Below are 15,535 nucleotides of genomic sequence, written 5' to 3' on the forward strand. Positions count from 1 at the left end.
GAATGTTGGCCTGGAACATAGTATTTGTACCTGGATAGCGAACTGGCTAAAAGATAGACTACAAAGAGTGGTGGTAAATGGAACATTTTCTAATTGGACCAGTGTTGTTAGTGGAGTACCACAGGGCTCTGTACTAGGTCCCTTGCTTTTCAACTTGTTTATTAATGACCTGGAGGTGGGCATTGAAAGTACTGTTTCTATTTTTGCAGATGATACTAAATTGTGCAGAACTATAGGTTCCATGCAGGATGCTGCCACTTTGCAAAGTGATCTGTCTAAACTGGAAAACTGGGCAGCAAACTGGAAAATGAGGTTCAATGTTGATAAATGCAAGGTTATGCACTTTGGCAAAAATAATATAAATGCAAGTTATACACTAAATGGCAATGTGTTGGGAGTTTCCTTAAATGAAAAGGATCTAGGGGTCTTTGTAGATAACACGTTGTCTAATTCTGGGCAGTGTCATTCTGTGGCTACTAAAGCAAATAAAGTTCTGTCTTGCATAAAAAAGGGCATTAACTCAAGGGATGAAAACATAATTATGCCTCTTTATAGGTCCCTGGTAAGGCCTCATCTGGAGTATGCAGTTCAGTTTTGGACTCCAGTCCTTAAGAGGGATATAAATGAGCTGGAGAGAGTGCAGAGACGTGCAACTAAATTGGTTAGAGGGACGGAAGACTTAAATTATGAGGGTAGACTGTCAAGGTTGGGGTTGTTTTCTCTGGAAAAAAGGCGCTTGCGAGGGGACATGATTACACTTTACAAGTACATTAGAGGACATTATAGACAAATGGCAGGGGACCTTTTTACCCATAAAGTGGATCACCGTACCAGAGGCCACCCCTTTAGACTAGAAGAAAAGAACTTTCATTTGAAGCAACGTAGAGGGTTCTTCACAGTCAGGACAGTGAGGTTGTGGAATACACTGCCGGGTGATGTTGTGATGGCTGATTCAGTTAATGCCTTTAAGAATGGCTTGGATGATTTTTTGGACAGACATAATATTAAAGGCTATTGTGATACTAAACTCTATAGTTAATATAGGTATGGGTATATAGAATTTTAATTAAAAGTAGGGAGGGGTGTGTGTATGGATGCTGGGTTTTCATTTGGAGGGGTTGAACTTGATGGACTTTGTCTTTTTTCAACCCAATTTAACTATGTAACTATGTAACTATGTAAAGGGCCATAATTTTGTCAGTAAACAATTTAGGCAAACCCATAGCCTCCAATGCTAGTTCTAAAAAGTTCCAATTCACTCTATCAAATGCCTTCTCTGCATCCGTAGATAGTAACAAAGAAGGCGATTTCTTATTGCTGTTCCAAAAGACACCATTAAGTAATCTAATCGTATTTTCTTTTGCTTCCCTCCCCTGAACAGATCCTACTTGATCTTTGTGAATACTATGTGGGAGAATCGGTTTTAAACGTTGTGCCAAAATTTTTGTATAAATTTTTAGATCTAAATTTAATAGTGAAATCGGCCTATAAATTTCCACATATTGTGTGGTCCTTGTCTGGTTTCGGAATGAGGGATATATGGGCAAGTAAAAAAGAAGAGTCTAGGGGATTGTCTTTAGATATAGCATTAAAGAAGGGAAGTAAAACTGGTAAGATAGTGGGTTCACAAAGTTTATAAAATTTAGCAGTATATCCATCTGGACCAGGTGCTTTGTTCAATTCTAGGTGTTTAATGGCTTTGTGTATCTCAGGTCCCGTAATAGGGTCTACAAGGGTTTGCTTAAACCGTTCCGGTACCTTAGGGAGGGCATTGGCACTTAAGTAAGCTTTAATTCTCTCCTGTAGATTAGCTGTCTCTGACACCGAAAGTGTATTAAGGTTATACAATTGTTTATAATACTCTTTAAAAGTTTCCGCTATTTTAGAGGGAGTCATATGAAGATGACCAGTAGAGTCCCTAATTTGTCTAATATTGGCACGTATTTGCTTATTTTTCAGCGCTTTTGCTAGTAACCTCCCCGTCTTGTTGCCATGTTCATAATACGTTCGCCTAACTTTGGATAAAACATGCATAACTTGGCTATTAAGAAGTTGGTGTAGTTCTAATCTGGCTGAGGTCAATCGAGCTAATAAGTCAGGAGATAGAGTATTTTTATGTTTCTCTTCCAATTGTAAAATCTGATCCATCAGTTTACGAGTACAATCCTGTCTTGCCTTTTTAAGCCTAGATCCATGTTTGATCAAAATTCCCCTTGCCAAACATTTCATCGCTTGCCATTTGGAGTTAAGTGAAGCTGTGTCAGTGTGTAGGGCCTCTGTGTAGACTGCTAAAGTTTCCCAGAGTTCCTCAATACAATCTATGTCATCTAAGAGTGATTCATTTAATTTCCACCGCCATGGGATGTTTGGATTGTGGGGTACCTTTAGTGTTAATTGTACAGCTGCATGATCGGACCACAGTACACTATGTATCTTAGAGAAGGACACCCAATCTAAGTGCTGTTGCGACATTAGTATATAGTCTATCCTAGAATAGGATTGTTGGGCATTAGAAAAAAAAATATAGTCTTTTCATTCTCATGAAAACATCTCCAAGTGTCTACTAATCTAGTACGATTCAAAGCCCTTTTAACTTTGTTAATAATATTGTAGGGGAGTGGAGAAGTCCCTTTTGAAGTATCAAGCAAGGGGTTGAGCACCATATTGAGGTCCCCACCGATCAGTATTAGGCCCTCCGCAAATGATTCCAAGACCTGCAGCAGTTTGAGTAAATAAGTAGCTTGGTGCTGATTAGGAAGGTATACACTCCCCAATGTGCATTTAGTATTATACAATAGGCCTTTAGCAAAAATATAGCGACCTTCCTCATCTTTTACAGTATCAGTACAGTGGAAAGTAGTATTTTTATGTATACCTATTGCCACCCCTTTGGTTTTAGTAGCGGGATTATTGCTAAAGAACCATTGAGAATAGATACCAAACTTCACTAACACATTATCAGACCCCTTAAGATGAGTCTCCTGTAACATTAGAATGTGTGCTTTCTGCTTATACATTTCCCGAAATAGTTTACTTCTCTTTTCCGGAATGTTCAACCCGTTGGCATTCAAGGATATTACGTTGATATCAGACATTGTGAATCAAGTAAATGTGTAAGGGAATATGAATGGACCGTCCCTGTTGTCTGGCAAAAAACATGGTCTGAAAGTAGGCCATAGTAAGACATATTGTTGCAGCGTAATGACAAATAATAATAACAGAACCAAAAAATATGAGTTCTTGAACTTGTTGTAACTCATACAAAATACGTTGGTATTGGGGTAGTAATAGCCTATTCCATGAGAGGCTAGAAATCGACAGACACTGTCTGTCGGAGACCCCTGGGGGGTGATAGTCACCATAACACTGGCTGTGTAAACTTGCAGTCACCATTCCCGGTGTACGTAATAATAATCATTAAATGTGCGTCCAAACTGGAGCAGTATGTTTAAGGCTAAAGTGGAAATATAAGTGCAACACCACAAATATTATAGTAAAGCAAATGTTAGAAAAAACATACTCACACAACGTATCACGAATGTGAATAATAGAGAACACATTAGGACAGAAAAACCATAGTCCCGAATGGGATAAGCAGAAACAAAAATAGTCCAGTGTCGTTCTCAACCTTCAGGTTTTTGGCTTTTCTTAGGCGTCATTTTGTGCTTCTTCTTTTTACTCTTAGGTGTAGACACATCTGTCCAGTTTTCTCTGTCTGGTAGCTCTGGAATCGCCGGAGCCAAGGTAAGTTTTTCCCAGTCCGACAGATCCGGTTCCTCAATTCCACAAATTCTGCAAAATTGGGAGATGTTGTCAGGGCTTGTGAGCGACGTTGTTCTTCCATCTTTAGTGACTTGTATGCCAAAAGGATATGTCCAACGGTATAAAAGACCCTTGTCCTTCAGTTGCAGAAGGAGTGGTTGGATGGCTCTGCGTTGTTGCAGCGTGTACCAAGAAAGGTCTTGTAAAATGATAACCTCTGCGTTCATAAACGATACGGATCTCAATTTCCTGGCTTTTGCCAGAATTTCTTCTTTCAGACCGAATCTGGTAAGACAGCAAATGACATCTCTGGGTTTATCTTTAGGGGAACCTTTGGGTTTAAGTGCTCTGTGTGCCCTTTCCATATCAATATCATATGTAGCAGGTTTATCCAGAACTTGCCTGAAAAGGTGCGTCACAATGTCCATGAGGTTTTCCCCATCTGGCTGCTCTGGGATTCCCCTGAGACGGAGGTTGTTGCGTCTCCCTCTATTATCGAGGTCATCCAGTCTCCTCTGCATGGTTGAAATAGTTTTCACATAATGGGTATTGGCAGCGGTTAGTGCCTCCACAGTATTTTCCACATGCTCATTTCTAGTTTCGATTTCAAGTACACGTGTGTGTAACGAGGTTATCTAATTTTTTATGCCAGTAATCTCTTCCTTCAGCGTGCTTTTAAACTGAGCAATCATGTCAGTTAAGTCCGTTTTGGTCGGAAGAGATTTTAAATGCGCCATAGTAATTTGTTCGGAACTTACTGATTCAGAATCAGATTCATCTGCGGGACTTCTGGCACGCCGCGGCACCATCTTGGATCCTTGTTGGCAGTGTTCAGTCTCCGTCGCATTAAAAAACTGCTTTTTGAGGTTCCTGCATTCCTCAACACCATAGTCCTTAGGTTTACCGTGTTTACCCCTAATTACCGTCCGCTTTAAGCTTCACACCGCTGCAAACATGCTGATTCTCCCTGTATCTAACCTTATACTGATCCTGCACAATGTTATTTATTTTAAAAAAATTAAAAGGCTTCGATTTATTTTCATATGTGCTGTACATGTGGGAGGATGGTAGCTGATAGCTAGGTGGCGATTGGGGGAGGTGAATGGGGAAGGCATCAGAGTGGTGATTGAGTTAGGTGGACGGGGAAGGCAGCAGGAATGCAATCGGGGGAAGGCAAAAGCAATAGTGTAGGAAAGTAATGTGGGGAAGTGAATGGGGAAAGCAGCGAGGAGGAGATAATGGAAAAAAGAAGGGGGAGGGCAGCGGGGAGTTGAACAGGGAAGCAGCAGCGCGGCAGTGGAGACAGCAGGAAAGCGTTCAGATTAGGTGAGCAAGGAACACAGCAGGCAGAGGCAGAGAGCAGGCAATCGATAGGGCAGCAGAAATGCCATTGGGGAGGCGATCAGTGAAGAGAGTGAGGGAAACAGTCTTCAGTGGGGAGGTGAATACAGAAGGCAGCAGGGAAGAGATTACAGAAAGAAGTCGGGAGAAGAACGTGGCCAATGAACAGGTGAGGCAAGCGTGTAGGCGATTAGGACACATGATGACGAGGCAGCCAGGGCAGGACTAAGAGGGACTGACGTAAGCAAAAAAGTACCTCCCACATCTGCCCGCCCAGTCCTGCCTAAGTGGATATGCTGTTGCTTCTGCCTTTGGAACGGCCGTCGGCCGCTCAGAGATATGGAGAGGAGCCTTGGACCGGAAGTATGTGAAAGGGGTGGGCTAAGTGCTGTTTTTTGGATTTTTGATATAAATTTGACCTGAAATGTGCAAAAATAAAAATGTATTCTACTGTTTCATGTTCATTAGCATATTTTAGTGCACTCTGAAATTTTATGGTATATGACCCCTTTAAGGGGAATACAGTTGGACATCCTACAAAAGGAACACCAAACAAATTGAATGATTATGCCACGTGTGAATCAAATTACGTAATATACATGTTGAAATGCCCTTGCGGACAAGCGTATATTGGACAGACCACTAGAGCGGTCAAAGAGCGTATAAAGGAACACAGGGGTAATATTAGAAACTTTAAACCAGGTACGGCCACGGATACATCAGTATCCAGAAATTTTTCTAACTCATGTCATCATCTGAACCAACTAAAATGGTGTGTTCTGGAGAAGGTACATAAGCCTAGGAGAGGGGGAAATACGAAAACAATATTGTCACAGAGAGAAGCATATTGGATTAAACGAATGAATACTATGACCCCTATAGGCATGAATGATAGTTGGAGCATTATTTCCTTTTTGTAATTTTTAAATAATCATTTGCTTCCTTGTCCTCAGATACTAAAGCCTGCCCACGTTAGAATACTTTTCAGCCTGAATTATGCTCTCCTTTAGGTAAGATATACATATTAATGTCATATGAATAGGCAGCATAGCATCAAGTGCAACATTTGAATGCTTAGGTAGGCTCAAAAATGGAGCAGTTCCTCAGCAGATTCTGTTTTGTCTTTTGTACAATTATATGAATTTCTTTTTAGATCACTTGTCACGGAGGGGCCCGTTTGGAATTTTGATTTCTATTTTGGACTCACAATATGGTTCCATATATACTGCACTTATGGACATGCAGAGACAGTACCAGCAAGGGTTAAATGTTTTCACTTTTTAATTGGGGGTGTGGCATTCTGGTGTTGACCTTTAAATGTTCTGTTTTCACTCACCTGTACACACTTGAGAAAGGGCCTTTGCAGCCCGAAACATGTCGTGTGGACATAAAATAAAAACTTATTAGCAGTTATTCTGCCTGCTGTATGTTTTCCCACCTTCTCTGATACAGTTACATGATTTATGGATATCAGGACGGAGTATCCAGGGGAATTACATACTAACAGCCTTCTAATCAAAGATTAACAACTGACGGTGTGCACCTTCCACTAGCCGGGCCAGTCTATAGTGGTCTGAAAGGCAAAACATAAAGTAACATAGACAAAAAAATCCAGCATGCCATAATTGCATGCCTCCTGTCCACAATAGGGGTTACCATGACAGAAATAATAACTTGTTATAATGACCCTGTGGATATTTTTTTTCTCTCCAAGTTCCTAATGGGTCTGAAACTTTAGCTACACCGCATTGATGGTGTCTACCTAATTTTACATCCATATCTATATGGCACCCATTAATCTAATATGGACAATGAGTATACCCTCAGTGAGACAAACTGGATAGGTTTGTGCTATAGTATACCTCATAGCAAGGCTCTAAAACCATGAGTCAGTAGTGAATCCAGTAAATACAAAAGTAAGTAAAATTTGCACTGACTGATGTGCCCACTGTCTTCTGGACTAAGGCCAGATAAGTTGAACCCCTGTGGCCTAAGGATCCTGATGAATATCATACTAGTTTTGTACATAGACCTTGGTTTATCATGGAATATACGGAACATTTATCTTGCCTGAGGCTCAGGCTATGGCAATTTTAGAATCATTGTTGAATAAATATATATATATATTATATATATATAATCGCAAAAAGGGGATCAGCACTACTCAGGTCTTAAAAATTAAACAGAATTTATTTAATAAAACAGCAGCAGTCTGCTGCTATTTTATTAAATAAATTCTGTTTAATTTTTAAGACCTGAGTAGTGCTGATCCCCTTTTTGCGATTGTATGGAGATTGTGCACCCAGGCAATTTACTGCATCTTATCGAGAATGCCGGATCCACATGGTTTTGTATATATATATATATATATATATATATATATATATATATATATATATATATATATAGATATAGATATAGATATAGATATATATACATACATATATAATGTTGCCAAACATTTTTTGCTTAAAGGACACTCATTACCAACTCTTCATTGCCTGGCCATTGACTTTCAGCCCCCCCCTGGACAGGGGCGGCAATCGTGATCAGGCATTACTAAGAAGGGAATCCAGATGGATCCATAGACTGGACACTGTGACCCCTTGGGGCCTCAATGAGACTTTGCCCCTGGGCTGCTTTATATAATTGGTTTAATATTATGTACCCTGCTCATCCTTTCCCCCCTAGTAGTGGTCCTGCTACCTAGATATTATGTGCTATTTCTATATTTGCACCAGACACTTCTGTTATAGATTACAACAGTTCACTATTTCATCCCGCCTGTGCTTTATGTCTTGCCATTACATCATACGAAAACTCTTGGGCATGGGCTTGCCCCTATTGGTGCCCACTGTGGGCATCTTCTGTAATACTAATTATGAGGCTCCGTTGCGATTTATATATATGTTTGTGAATCCCCATATCCCTTATGTGGACAGGTGACAGTGTAGAAACTATAGTCTTTTTAAAATAATTTGTATAAGTTCAATGGTCAACAAACACCACTCACCAAGGTGATATTTAAGTATATTTAATGTGTAAAAATGTGTTACAGAAAATACATACAAATTATCAGATATCTAGCCAGTCAAATGCTCTACTGACAGCCTACCAAAATAATACAAAATATGTATGTATCAATATGTTGTATAAAAGTTTTGTGTATGTCTGTATTGTGTAAGAGTCACTGTGTGTGTCTGTGTGTGTGTGTCCAGTGTGAGAGCGACCGCAAACTTCTCTTTGTCCAGGGATATATTCAAAACCTGTGAGATACACCTCCCCCAGCGTACCCATAAGACATTCCATATGTTTCCTGTAACCTTATCCCTCCAGACTTGAGGAACAAATGGAGTATGGGAACTAGTGTGTGAATGACAAGTCATGAGTGCACAAATGAAACATATTCAAACTTAATCAATACTGGGGTATAACAATTTTTCAATGGAGCACTGAGAGGGGTTCACAGTCAGCTTTAAGTAGCTGATCATGTCCCATCCATGCCTTGCAATGTACCCCATTGCTTAGAGCGTGTCCTTTCATACCAACAACCGTTTAAAGGAAACCTGTCACTTTTTTACTGATAGTAGAACTGTAATTGAAGAGTTAACAGTAATCACATACCTCCATTTTTTTCCAAATAAATGTAACTACTGCTGAGTTTTAAAAGTGTGCACGAGACTCCACAAGTCCCGACTTTCTGAAAGTCGTGTGCAAAGCCTCATGGGAAAAAATATGGTGAGTCAAAATCTCGTGAGATTTCACCTCAGCCATTTTAATCTGAATCTGCGGGAGGAGAGGAAGTGGTCGTAGAAGAACATAGAAGAAGAAAGTAAATCCCAGCAGAAGTAGCTAAGAACGTACATTTTTATTTGCCTCCTTGACAGGTTACTATGCCTCAGCCAGCTCTCATTAATTAAGCTGATAAAAGTCTGTACCTTGTTCCCCCGCCGCTGCAAGCCCGGACGCATCCTGTGCTTTCTGAACGCTTCACTTAGCCTCCCACATACCGCTCACTGAAAGTGGAGGATTTCCCCTCGCATCCACATCTGTGCCTTACAAATAAGTTATATCCATTTCCTTCTCGCAGAACCCTCTTTGCATCGCCTCCCTGTCCTTTTGGAACAGAGCTTTAGTTTGTAAAGTTGAAGGCTCCGCTCCCCCTGCGTATTATAAGTTATGTGGGGGAAAGAAGCAGGGAGATAGAAGTTCTAAATTATGGAAAGGAATTTACTTGGTACCATATTAACATTGTAGAGGGGGAGGCTTACGAGGTGAAGAGGCAGGGAAGTGCAGAAGGTTAAAAAGGCTTTGAGGGTTACTGAAAAGCAGTGTTTTCATTTATAGGACATAAATAATGGTACTTTAAAGGAGAGGAAGGCATTGTGATATTGTCTTGCACAATGTTATCCTTTTGTATTGCTGGTTTTATTACAGAGGTTCTACTCCCCCCTCTTCATTTTTGACTATGCTTTTAACCCCCGACAGCAAAGGATCCACCTGAGAGCAACACACATTGCTGTAACACTGCTTAGGGAACACCTACATATCCTTCTATGTGATGAAAACTAAAAATACAATGCAATATAATGGCTAGATTGATTCATACTTCTAGAAAAGTCAGCAGGGAAAAACATTATTCACCATCTGATGTTTTTACTATGCACCCGCCCAAATTTGTTGCAAGGCCACAAATGCCCTGGCCTAGGGCGAAAAAATGTTAGGGGCAGCATCCGCCCAGCCGCATCCTAAGGATCACTGGATGCTCTGGTGTTTGAGATGTTCACATACGCATGGGGGTTTCACGTATAAGACTGTGACCATGTGGCCACGACAGGGGGTGCGCGCAAAGCGCCCAGCGATGGGACCATGCGGCCTCCGGCGCCGCTTCCTCAAATCCGTCCCTTACAATGCACAAATAGGCAAAGCACCTGCATCAGTGGACAGAGCAGAGCAGATTTAGCCACAGATATATGCACTTTTATTTATTTTGTGTGCAAATGAAGTGACAGGCAAATGTGCGCTGACAGGCAGATGCCTATCCTCTCTGTTGATGCTAAAAACTATTTTTGACAGAGAAAATGCCATCTTGTAATGTTAGTGTTTTATTTTCAGATGGTCCTTCCTTTCATTTTCTCTTAGGGTCTTGAAAGACAAGGAGATTAGTCACCCTGCAATTTATTTCCTCTTTGCCTTAAAGGAGTGGTTCAACTTTAAGTTGTTTTAGTGTGTTATAGAATGACCAATTCTAAGCAACTTTTCAATTGGCTTTAATTTTTTCTTTTTCTTAGTTTTAGAATTATTTGCCTTCTTCTTCTGACTCTTTCCAGCTTTCAAATGGGGATCATTGACCCTATCTATAAAAACAAATGCTCTGTAAGACCTCTACTATTTATATTCCAATCTCTTATTCAAATCAGTGCATGGTTGCTAGGGTACTTTGGAACCTAGCAACCAGATTACTAAAATTGCAAACTGGAGAGCTGCTAAATAACTCAAAAACTACAAATGAAAACCATTTGCAAATTATCTCAGAATATCACTCTACATCATACTAAAAGTTAACTCAAAGGGGGAAAAGAACCTTTTTAACCCTTTAGGTTCCAGCAGAATTTCAAATTTCATTTGCACTCAGTGTCAGACGTTTTTGGAACTTTTTGTGTTTTCTCAATTTAGGGGCATTTTCTGAGGGGAAACCTTTAGTTTACCTGGGAAAAGTATACAGTGTTTTTTCGTTACAACCTGAACTTTCTAAATCTGCCTGAGTTTTGATGTATTTCCACCTCTGTGAAAAGATTTATAGCTCAAATACCAAAAAAAAAAATGCAATGCAAGCACAAACATCAAACTGATTTGGAAATCCTCATGTCTCTCTAACGTGCCAAAACCAGATATGTATAGTTTTAGGCTAGGGCCACACGGCGCGATTTTGCCGCGATTCTGCGCTGGGCGAGTTGCGAGTTGCGAGTCGCTGCGGTTTTTAAGCCGAAATAGCTTTGTTAACTTTGGCGCTGGCGTCAATGCAAATCGCGGCGAAATCGCTGCGCTAATTCACACGCGGCGATTTGTTTTCTATTGTCGCCCGAAGTTGCCTCGCTGGGCGTTTCCGGGCGACAGTAGAAAAAGAATCGCCGCGTGTGAATTAGCGCAGCGATTTCGCCGCGATTTGCATTGACGTCAGCGCCAAAGTTAACAAAGCTATTTCGGCTTAAAAACCGCAGCGACTCGCAACTCGCAACTCGCCCAGCGCAGAATCGCGGCGAAATCGCGCCGTGTGGCCTTAGCCTTAGGGAGATTTACGGCTTCTGTACAGCAAAAACTCCCAGCAGTAAAATACCGAATTGTGAAAGCAGAACACAAAAATCACAATACTTAGATTCCAAAGCCTAAATAATCCTTAAACAGTAAATTTACTTCAGAAAAAACATATATTTTTGAAAAATACACATTCTGCCGATACCAGAATGGGTAACTATGGCTCTCTACTCCTAACTACCACACAACAAAGCTGTTTTTATAAAGATTTACTAAAATTCTGAAAAATCACTTGAAAGATTTTACTTTGCTGCTCCACATATCCCACACAGTATTAGGTACCTGCGCCGGGCCAAACGCCCTAGGCAGCCTGATTGGTCGTAGTGACCAAAAGGTGTCTGCGAAAGGTATGATCGCTTATGTGCCAGAGTGGGGACTGGACTAGGAGGTAGGAGAGGCAGTGCGTGCCAGTGCCGCCCCCCCCCCAGTTTGCACCTTAGGCATGTGTCTACTCTACCTACCCCTAGTTCTGGCCCTGTTAGGTGCCAAAAAACAATATCTCAAATCTGAATGCCAGAGGTCCACCAAACAGTTTGATGCCCTTTGTGCATAAGATTACCAAAGTATCTGGCATTTAGAGACCCCAAAATTAAGTTAACACATACAAATTTTCCAGGACTTCACTTCAGCTACTAGAACATCATCACATTTACTGCAATTTTTGTGGGGGAAAACCAAAACCATACATTTTTGGAAAGTACACATTCTGTCGAATCTTAAATGGATATAGTCGTGAGGCTTTCCTAAAATTGGCGGTTTTGGTGAAATACCTGAAAATTACCTCAAAGCTTCAAATTTCCAGCATCGTATTAACCCACATATCATTGCATACAAAGAAAAACCATCCTAAATATGATTGCATGGGGTCCTTCAAACAGTTTGATGCCTATTTTGCATACGATTACCAAAGTATCTGGAATTTAGAGGCCCCAAAATGAAGTTAGCGCATACAAGTAGTCCTGTAGGCCACTTCAGCTATTGAGCTATTGAAAAATCAACACATTTACTGCATTTTGTGGGGTAAAAAAACAGAAAAATGGGTTTACCTACAATAACCATATATTTTTAGAAAGTACACATTCTGGCAAATCTAAAATGTGTACCCATGTCTTTTCGATCCAAACTACTAAGTCACAAGGCTTTCCTAAAATTGGCGATTTTGGTGAAATATCTGAAAATTGCCTCAAAGCTTCAACTTTCCAGCATTGTATCGCCCACATATCATTATGTACCAAGAAAAACCATCCTAAATTTGATTGCCAGGGGTCCACCAAACAGTTTGATGCCCACTGTGCATAGGTTTACCAAAGTTTCTGGCATTTAGAGGCCCCAAAATGAAGTTAGCGCATACAAGTAGTCCTGTAGGTCACTTCAGCTATTGAAAAATCAACACATTGACTGCATTTTGTGGGGTACGAACACAGGCACACTCCTCCAGGACCCCTCCAGCAACCAGATTGGCCATCCTGCTCCAGGAACGTTAAGTGGCCTTTATTTACACACTTATACAAACTTAAATACATTTATACACTTTTGCACAGATTTTAGTAAAGATTCCTTTTTTTTTTGCTTATTTATTTTGCACACCAGCACATTTATACACACTTAAATACACACTTTCACACAACTTACACCCATGAAGATCACCTGCCTACATACATAGAGGGTGCCACTTCAACTGGCCATGAGAGTTCTGGGGATGATGGTTTTGACACCAGAGAGTGATTCAGATCACCTTGCATTGGATCAGAGCTTTCCCGTTCAACACGGAATGCTGGAATTTTAGTGTGGTGGATTCAACCTCATAGCTACATAATGGGTAATCCCTTTACAAACCACCCCTGGACAGTTGTCATGACAAAACCTCCTTGCAGGGAGTAACCCATCTGGCACCTCTCTATAGGCTTTTGATTCCTTGGGATTTAAACCCAGTTCTTTTAATCCTTCAGACTGATCAATTCCATCAACCTGGCTACTTTAAATTGTAAGTATTAGAAAAGATGCAGTTAGAATCGGAGCTCATCCAGGGATGTGTGTCCTCTCGTCCGGACGCTGTTCTCGCGGGCCTCTCCACAGTGTTACCGTTACTAGCAAAACGAAATACTTCCACATTCTTCAGCGCTGTCCGAGACTCCAAAAGAGGATACCGTTGATTATCAAAAATCGGCTTTATTTCAACACACTGTGTGGAACAATTATTGTGCAGTAGTTGCGCTCAGACTGACGCGTTTCTTGCCAAAACACTCTGCACTTACTCTGAGGAAGTACTGAGTGTTTTGGCAAGAAACGCGTCAGTCTGAGCACACCCACTGCCCAAAAGGGATCCTATGGCTGGTTCGAAACTTCCTCTCCCTGGTTGTCTATGTTTTTCACATAAACTAGGACACTGTAGTACCTTGTTTTTGTTCCCCATCATCCCACTGAGCTGAAGATACATTATCTCAATGTGGTATGGTTGTGTTTTGCATTATGTTCAGGCAACCAAAGTATCCGTAGGAGTGACTCTCTTTTCATCCTGTAAGAAGGGCCTAAAGTTAGCATTTTCAGAGTGTATGCTGTAAGGGGCTGTTCACCACCATTTCTGTTCCAGGCAGAACTACTCTAATTTTACATGGTGCATACACAGGCCTCAGCTTAGGCCTATTTTAGGAGTAGGGTGCAACAGGCTTTTTCTACCTAGACATCTTTTATTCTGGGAGCCTTCCTCATGGGTTGTTGAAAGATTCCTCTGTGGAGCCTGTTTCTCTTCAATCCATGGAAGATATAAAGAGACTTTGGTACTCACTCACTGTTACATCCTTTTCTCTTCTCCTAAATTGGGAGACACATGCATTCCCTCCCTACAGTTAGGGGCCGATTCACTAACTTCGAGTGAAGGATTCGAAGTAAAAAAACTTCGAATTTTGAAGTGTTTTTTGGGCTACTTCGACCATCGAATGGGCTACTTCGACTACGACTTTGAATCGAAGGATTCAAACTAAAAATCGTTCAACTATTTGACAGTCGAAGTACTGTCTCTTTAAGAAAAAACTTCGACCCCCTAGTTCGCCATCTAAAACCTACGGAACTCAATGTTAGCCTATGGGGAAGGTCCCCATAGGCTTGCCTAAGTTTTTTTGGTTGAAGGATAATCCTTCGATCGTTGGATTAAAATCCTTCGAATCGTTCGTTCGAAGTCGAAGGATTTTAATTCCCAGTCGAATATCGAGGGTTAATTAACCCTTGATATTCGACCCTTGGTGAATCAGCCCCCTAATGTTTTTGATTTATGTTGTTCCTAAGGTTTTCATAGGTTAAGACATTGTAGCTGTGGCTCTTGGATTACAAAATTTGGAGTGCAGAGCGCCACCTCTTCTCTGTGCTGTTATCTAAACTAAAGATAGAGGAAAGCAAGCAGGGGATGTAGCTCTGAACAGGAGGATGTCCCTTTAACCTTTCTTCAGCTGTAGGAACTATTTTGTCATGATGACGGTGTCCCCCAGTTTAGGAAAAGAGAAAAAAAAGGTTTAACTGTGAGTACAAAACTCAAAGTCTCATGAATTTGTGATGGTGCTGGATATAGTCATAGCTTACTATTTCTGCATGTCTAATATTAGCATTGTACTGCAGACTTATATTAGCTGATTTTAAATCCTAAATATGTGCATATATAAGATTAATAAAAAAAAAAAAACATGTTTAAAGGAGTTGTTCATCTTTAAATTAACTTTTGGTATGAAGAAAAGAGACAATTTGCGGTTGGTTTTCATTTTTTAATATTTGTGGTTTTTGAGTTACCGTATTTAGCTTTTTATTCAGCAGCTCTCCAGTTAGCAATTTAAAAGACCAGTAACATAAAAAAAATTTTTTTTTATAAAATTAATTTTTAATTAACGAAAAAAAAAAAAAAGGCAGTTTTAACTTTAAATGTGCAAAGTCTTTATTGAGAGATTACTTACCGATTCTCTGCTTCGGAAAAGGCGTTATGGCAACGATCCATTGTGCAGCACTCAATTTCTCCTCCCTGGCTATCTCCTACATAAGGCAAGGAGGATAAATCGTGCGCCGCACAATGGATCGTCGCCCTGTCACCGTTTCTGAAGAGGAGCGCAAGCAGAGAATCAGTAAGTAATTTCTT

Source organism: Xenopus laevis, chromosome 6L (assembly GCF_017654675.1).
Source record: "Xenopus laevis strain J_2021 chromosome 6L, Xenopus_laevis_v10.1, whole genome shotgun sequence".
NCBI classification, from domain to species: Eukaryota; Metazoa; Chordata; class Amphibia; order Anura; family Pipidae; genus Xenopus; species Xenopus laevis.